Genomic DNA, 6,000 nt, shown 5'->3' on the forward strand with positions numbered 1-6,000 from the left:
TGGGGATAATCAAGCTGAGGAGAAAGTGTCTGTGAAAGTGTGAGAGGAAGTGGTGAACTTTGGAGCAATTCTGCCCTTGTCAAAAAACAGGCTGCTCAGGTCCACGTGGCTCTTAAGTTAATACAACATCCATCTTGAAATGGTTTTGTGCTCTGAATAGTATCTGGTTTATTGAGTTGCATCAGTAGGGCTTACAGTCAGGCAGTGTTCTGGTAAGCAACATTTTTGTATCATCCTTCATTTCTCCAAGCTCTTCATAGGCTCAGCACACCCTTTGTCATCCCCAAACCGGCTCTAAAGTAGACACAAAGTATCCTTATGCCTGGCTGGTCACACCAGAAGACTGTTCCAGACATTCCTATTAGAAAGTCATCTTTGTAAATTCAGAACAGCATTTAAGGATGCATATCTATCTAATGGTCACTGTGAGCATATAAAGCCTGGTGACCAAGCGACCTAGCAGCATCAAGCAGTGGCACAGGGCCTCGGGATTAATTTAGTGCCTGCTATGTTGGCACACTAATGACCGGGTGTCCCAAGAGATGTTGGGATGCGTCACTCTGCTTGTGAGGAACTGAATCCAGGAGCATGAGCATCCACCCAGTCAACATTTGCATCCAGGTCTATTCTTTTTTATCTATTTGTATTGATTTCAGAGAGGAAGGGAGAGGGAGAGAGAGAGATAGAAACATCAAGGATGAGAGAGAATCTGATCAGCTGCCTCCTGTACCGGAATGGAGCCCACAACCCGGGCAAGTGCCCTTGACTGGAATCGAACCTGAGACCCTTCAGTCCGCAGGCCGACGCTCTACCCACACGCCAAAGCAGCTAGGGCTCACCTGGATTTTGATGCATGCAATTAGGATGGAGCCTATTTGACTCAGTTCCCAACATTTGGTAACACTATACTTTAAACTTTGAAAATAGATTCTTTTATGGGCTCTTGGTATGATTCTAATCATCTGTGCAAAGTCATAGGGTCACCCAGTAATGTGTCTTCTGGGTCTTTGCCCTGCCACATGGACACTCAAAACTGCAGGCCCAGGTGCAATACTTGTCACTGATGCAGTATTTATTGTGTACCTTCAGCGTCACAGACATTACAGTAAGAGGAAGAAAGAGCATTCACTGCATCTGTGACTGTGCACTAGCAAATTAAATTAAGAATGATGCTAATAGCCTTGTGGAAGCAAATAATCTATGACTTAGGTCCTAAGTCATAGAAAAATGACTGGTAGTGTTATTCACTTCCTGTCCTGGGCAATTTGATCCCCCAAGAGGACATTTGGCAGAGCCTCAAGACATTTTTGATTTTCACTGTTAGGGGTTGGAGAAAGGAGCTATTGGCATCTTGCAGGTAGAAGCTAGGGATGCTGCTAAACATTCTACAATGCCCAAGACAGTGCCCTATAACAAAGAAGTATTCAGCTCAAACTTCCCATAATATGGAGTTTGCAACAGAGGAAACGGAGGAATAGAGGGGAAACTGTAACATGTCCTTCTGACCACGTGGCGATAAAGGCTGTCAGCTGTATGAGGGAGGGTGAGGTTAAAGATGTGGGGAGATCACTGTAACCATAACTTTGGAATTTTCATTCTGACTGAGAAGCATCTGAAATTCTTCTAGTGGAAAGATGCCCTACATTTGTAAATATCTGTGTAAGTTCAGTACACCTACATTCCTGCAGTACTTCAAGTTCATGAGCTTTAGAGACAAACTCCTTTGCAAATGCCCTCCTCTGTTACTTACTAATTGTATAGCCACAGGCAAGTTACTTAACTTCTCTAAGCCTAATGTCTTCATCTGAAAGATAATTTGTGACCCAAAGGTTGTTATGAAGGCTGAAAAGACATGTGTGAAATATTAACCCTTGTGATTGGTACAAAGTAAGTACTAAAGAGTATTTAATCATATTTTGAATCTCAGTTGATTTTTTTGAACCTCAAGTACAGCATTTCTTTTAATTTAAATTATATTTTTCAATTAGAATTTACATTCAATATTAGTTAGTATTAGTTTCAGGTGTACAGCATAGAGGTTAGACAATAATTTACTTTATAAAGTGTTTTCCCCCAATATTTCCAGTATTCACTAGGCACCATACATAGTTATTACAATACTAGAGGCCCAGTGCATGAAATTCACGCATGGAGGAGGCCCTCAGCCCGGCCTGCACCCTCTCCAATCCAGGACCCCTTGGGGGATGTCTGACTGCCAGTTTAGGCTCGATCCCACAGGGTTTGGGCCTAAACTGGCAATCAGACATCCCTCTCACAATCCAGGACCTCTGGCTCCTAACCTCTCACCTGCCTGCCTGCCTGATCGCCCCTAACCCCTCTGCCTATCTGCCTGATCACCCTTAACCACCTCTGCCTCGATCCCCGCCACCGTGGCTTTGTCCAGAAGGACGTCCAGAAAACATCCGATCTATCTGATCTAATTAGCATATTACCCTTTTATTAATATAGATTATTGACTCTATTCCCTATGCTGTGCTCTACATTCCCGTGATGATTTTGTAACTACTGATTTGTACTTCTTTTTTTTTTCTTTCAGATTTTACAGATTTATTTTTAAAAAACAAAAACAAATGGTTAAAAAAGTCCTTCATCTCCAACCCTGCCAGGGGTGTGAGTGGGGAACGGAACAAGCTGAGGAAGGCAGCCACCTCTTCCGGGAGAGGCCCCCTGCCCCCGGGGAGCTGCCGAGGACAGGGCACGTGGGAGGCAGACCTCGCCCCTCCTGCCCTGCCTCCTCCGCAGGCAGCTGATTGCTGCGAGCCGGTTCGCAAGGCCAAGTGTGGGAGCGGGAGGCCAGAGGCTGCCTTCTCCACATCAGTGGTCACTCCAGCTCTTCTCTCCCTCAGAGGTTGTCTGGGCCTCACCACTGGGGTCCCCGGGGCGGCGAGCAGGAGGCTCAGCCTGACCCAGCCCGCCCACCAGCACTGTGGCCCCCTCCTGGATCACAAACCCTTCGATAACATGCGTCAGGGTTTAGGGTTTCACACTGGCCTGTGGTGGTTTATTCTCACCATTCTAGGGGGTGACAATGCCGGCGATGCTGGAGGCAGAATATCCGTTCCCTGAGGTCATGCCGGGGCTGCTGAGGTCGGTCAGTGCATGAACAGTGCCCTGCCCTGTCTCTGTCCAGGGCCTACGCAGCCCCTTTAATGTTTGTGACAGCAGGGCAGTTGGGGGGGACTTCACAGTGTGGGGAAGGGACTTCAGAGGCCTCGTGGCCAGTCTGGAGAGGAGCATCTAACTCGCGTTCTGCTCTTGCCTCTCTGCACGGGGGCCGCCCTTCGTTTCTATTCCCCGTCCTGAGGCCGAGTGGAGTCCGGGACAAAGCACTACACGGCTGTTTGCTACAAAACACCTGGAGAGGCCAGAGGGCGGCTCTTGGCCTATCTGTCAGTCCAGGCTCCCACACAGTCATACAGTCACACACACAGCGTTTAAGGCGTCTGTGCCAGCAGGCATGGCAAACTGGGCCCAGCTTCTCTCTCTCCACCTGCTGAGGGTGTAGGGGGGAACACCTGGCTGCTTCAGAAACAAGCTGAAGGGGGAGAAGCTGGCGTCGGGAGCGTTAGCCAGGCCTGGAGAAGGAAGTGGGAGGAAGGCAGGAAGGGCTTTCAAGGCCTCTATCGAGGCCTGACGGCTGCCCTGGGAAGTAACCCAACTCAGGTTGGGAGCCTGACCATATACCCCCTGGAAAATGGGGGACAAAGAGGGGGAGAGCGTGGGGCTAGAGTGGTGGGACTTTGGAGGAAGCCAGTGCTATCAGTATTTACAAGCAGAAAGCCCCATCTTCTGCGCCACCTACCTCTCAGCCCCTCCCACAGAAAGAAAGGCCCCTGAGAGCCACTGGGAGGTGCCAACACCTCCCCACCAGCCATGCCCCACAAGGAGAGCCCCTGCCCTCCGACTGGCCCCATGTCTGGGCCCCTCAGGAATGTCTGTCTGGCTCTGCTCAGCTGGGTGGAAGCATCCTGGGCCAGAACCGTGGCTGCCCGGCCAGCCCTACGAATCCTTGAGCATGTTGATGCGAGCGTAGATCTTCAGGGCGGGCCCCAGTTTGATGTTCATAGCTCTCATCAGATGGTCCTCCCTGAGCAGCAGCAGGGCCTGCCCGTCCATTTCTTGGGCACGGAATTCCCCTGCTATCTCCTGGCAGCCTGGCAGAGAGCGGATGAACTCGTAGACATCTTCTACATTCCATTTGGTGGGCTCACTTGGCAGGAAGTGGTGTCCCATGCCCACCAGGTCCCGCATGTGCATGTCAGGGAGCTCCAGGTCGCGTGGGCCTTGTCGCGGGCGGGAGGTGGATGAGCTGGCCGAGATGGGTGACAGGGGTTCCTCGTAGCTTGAGTTATCAGCAGCGGCTGGAGTCTTCCTGGCTATGGGTTAGCTGCAATGCAGCAGTAACCGAAAGGGGTACAGAGCCTATTGGCTGCTTCTTGGTATCCTTGGTAAGAGTTGGCAGACTGGCTTTGCTGGCCGACGGCGGTTGTGGGCCATGGCTCCTGCCTTCTGCAACTTGCTCCGGCCTGAGTGGAAAAGCCCCACTCGTTTGGTGCATCCCACATTGTACCGTTTTGCACAGGCCATGGAACAGAAGCGCTTGGAACGCTTGATTGAACCTGTAGGCAAAGTCCACCCAGCCGCAGAGCTCACACTTGAGTTTGAGGGGAGTGCCCTCCTCTTTGGATTCTTGCAGACAGGGCTCCTCCATCTCGGAGTCAGTGGCGGTGGTGGTAAGGCCCTGCTGTGGACGTTTCTCAGGCAAAGACCCCTGTGCATGCTTCTTTCTGAGATTCCCCACCAGCAGGGATGAGCGTCCCACCAGGAAAGGCTCTGCCCCCTCCTGGATCACAAACCCTTCGATAACATGCGTCAGGGTTTGGGGTTTCACACTGGCCTGTGGTGGTTTATTCTCACCATTCTAGGGGGTGACAATGCCGGCGATGCTGGAGGCAGAATATCCGTTCCCTGAGGTCATGCCCGGGCTGCTGAGGTCGGTCAGTGCATGAACAGTGCCCTGCCCTGTCTCTGTCCAGGGCCTACGCAGCCCCTCGGCCGGGCGCCGCCTCCTCTCCGCCAGGAGCCTCCGAGCCGGCCGGGGCTGCCGCGGCGCATCCGACCGCACCGGCCGGGCCGGCCTGATTTGTACTTCTTAATGCCTTCACCTTTTTAACCCAGTCCCTCAACACACCTCCCCTCTGGCAACTATCGTTTTGCTTTCTGTATCTTGTGTCTTTTTCTTTTTCTTTTTTTTTTTAAATATATTTTTTATTGATTTCAGAGAAGAAGGGAGAGGGAGAGAGATAAAAACATCAATGATGAGAGAATCATTGACTGGCTGCCTCCCGCACGCCTCCTACTGGAGATCAAGCCTGCAACCTGGACATGTGCCCTTGACCGGAATCAAACCTGGGACCCTTCAGTCTGCAGGCCAACGCTCTATCCACTGAGCAAAACCGGCTAGGGCTCTTTTTCGATTTTATTAATTTATCTTGTTCTTTAGCTACCACATATAAGTGAAATTATATGTTACTTGTCTTTCTCTGACTGACTTATTTTGCTGAGCATAATTCTTTCTAGGCCCATCCATGCTGTGGCAAATGGTAATATCTCATTCTTTTTTTTTTATGACAGAGTAATATTTCATTGTATAATATGTACCACCACTTTTTAAATCACTCACCTATTGAGGAGCACTTGGGTTACTTCCATATCATAGCTATTGTAAATAACGCAGCAATGAACATAGGGGTGCATATATTCTTTCAAATTAGTGATTTGGGTTTCTTTAGATATATACCCAAAGTGAAATTGCCGGGTCATAAGGCAGTTCCATTTTTAATTTTTTGAAAAATCTCCATACCATTTATCACAGCGACTGTAACAGTCTGCATTCCCACCAAAAGTGCACGAGGGTTCCCTTTTTTTTCCACATCCTCGCCAACACTTGTCATTTCTGAATTTGTTAATGATAGACAG

At 49.8% G+C, this 6,000-nt stretch overlaps 1 pseudogene across 1 annotated transcript; it reads right to left on the reverse strand.

Moving 5' to 3' along the window:
- Window positions 1–4,020: 4,020 nt before the first annotated feature.
- Window positions 4,021–5,014, reverse strand: LOC308513670 (polyhomeotic-like protein 2; annotated as a pseudogene). The gene has a single exon. The product of its transcript is annotated as a polyhomeotic-like protein 2 (transcript).
- Between the last annotated feature and the right edge of the window lie 986 nt (window positions 5,015–6,000).

This window comes from Myotis nattereri (genome assembly GCF_964212035.1).
Source record: "Myotis nattereri genome assembly, chromosome: 2".
In the NCBI taxonomy this organism is placed as follows: domain Eukaryota; kingdom Metazoa; phylum Chordata; class Mammalia; order Chiroptera; family Vespertilionidae; genus Myotis; species Myotis nattereri.